The sequence below is a fragment of the Physeter macrocephalus genome, chromosome 2 (genome assembly GCF_002837175.3).
Source record: "Physeter macrocephalus isolate SW-GA chromosome 2, ASM283717v5, whole genome shotgun sequence".
In the NCBI taxonomy this organism is placed as follows: domain Eukaryota; kingdom Metazoa; phylum Chordata; class Mammalia; order Artiodactyla; family Physeteridae; genus Physeter; species Physeter macrocephalus.
In genome coordinates, this window is record NC_041215.1 from 59,815,237 (window position 1) to 59,817,103 (window position 1,867).

The window sequence follows — 1,867 nt, forward strand, 5'->3', positions numbered from 1 at the left end:
TTTTTTTTTGGCGGTACGCGGGCCTCTCACTGCTGTGGCCTCTCCCGTTGCGGAGCACAGGCTCTGGACGCGCAGGCTCAGTGGCCATGGCCCACGGGCCCAGCCGTTCCGCGGCATGCGGGATCCTCCTGGACTGGGACACGAACCCGCGTCCCCTGCATTGGCAGGCGGACTCTCAACCACTGCACCACCAGGGAAGCCCAATTTGGGGCTTTTTTGTTCTTCTTCCTCTAATTGCTTTAGGTGCGAAGTTAGGTTGTTTATTCTAGATGTTTCCTGTTTCTTAAGGTAGAATTGTATTGCTATAAACGTCCCTCTTGGAACTGCTTTTGCTGCAGCCGATAGGTGTTGGGTCATCATGTCTCCATTGTCATTTGTTTCTATGTATTTTTTTATTTCCTCTTTGATTTTTTTCAGTGATAACTTCATTATTAGTGTATTGTTTAGTCTCCATGTGTTTGTATTTTTTACAGATCTTTACCAGTAATTGATATCTAGTCTCATAGTGTTGTGGTTGGAAAAGATACTTGATACGATTTCAATTTTCTTAAATTTACCAAGGCTAGATTTGTGACCCATGATATGATCTATCCTGGAGAATGTTCCATGAGCACTTGAGAAAAATGTATTTTGTTGTTTTTGGATGGAATGTCCTATAAATATCAATTAAGTTCATCTTGTTTAATGTATCATTTAACACTGTGTTTCTTTATTTATTTTCATTTTGGATGATCTGTCCATTAGTGAAAGTGATGTGTTAAAGTCCCCTACTATGATTGTGTTACTGTCGATTTCCCCTTTTATGGCTGTTAGTATTTGCCTTATGTATTGAGGTGCTCCTATGTTGGGTGCATAAATATTTACAATTGTTATATCTTCTTCATGGATCGATCCCTTGATCATTATATAGTGTCCTTCTTTGTCTCTTGTAATAGTCTTTATTTTAAAGTCTATTTTGTCTGATATGAGAATTGCTACCCCAGCTTTCTTCTGATTTCCATTTGCATGGAATATCTTTTTCCATCCCCTCACTTTCAGTCTGTATGTGTCCCTAGGTCTGAAGTGGGTCTCTTGTAGACAGCATATATATGGGTCTTGTTTTTGTATCCATTCAGCCAGTCTGTGTCTTTTGGTGGGAGCATTTAATCCATTTACATTTAAGGTAATTATCGATATGTATGGTCCTATTACCATTTACTGAATTGTTTCGGGTTGTTCTTGTAGGTCTTTTCCTTCTCTTGTGTTTCTTGCCTAGAGAAGTTCCTTTAGCATTTGTTGTAAAGCTGGTTTGGTGGTGCTGAACTCTCTCAGCTTTTGCTTGTCTGTAAAGGTTTTAATTTCTCCATCAAATCTGAATGAGATCCTTGCCGGGTAGAGTAATCTTGGTTGTAGGTTTTTTTCCTTCATCACTTTAAATATGTCCTGCAACTCCCTTCTGGCCTGTAGCATTTCTGCTGAAAGATCAGATGTTAACCTTATGGGGATTCCTTTGTGTGTTATTTGTTGTTTTTCCCTTGCTGCTTTTAATATGTTTTCTTTGTATTTAATTTTTGACAGTTTGATTATTATGTGTCTTGGCGTGTTTATCCTTGGGTTTATCCTGTATGGGACTCTCTGTGCTTCCTGGACTTGATTGACTATTTCCTTTCCTATATTAGGGAAGTTTTCAACTATAATCTCTTCAAATATTTTCTCAGTCCCTTTCTTTTTCTCTTCTTCTTCTGGGACCCCTATAATTCGAATGTTGGTGCATTTAATGTTGTCCCAGAGGTCTCTGAGACTGTCCTCAGTTCTTTTCATTCTTTTTTCTTTATTCTGCTCTGCAGTAGTTATTTCCACTATTGTATCTTCCAGGTCACTTATCCGT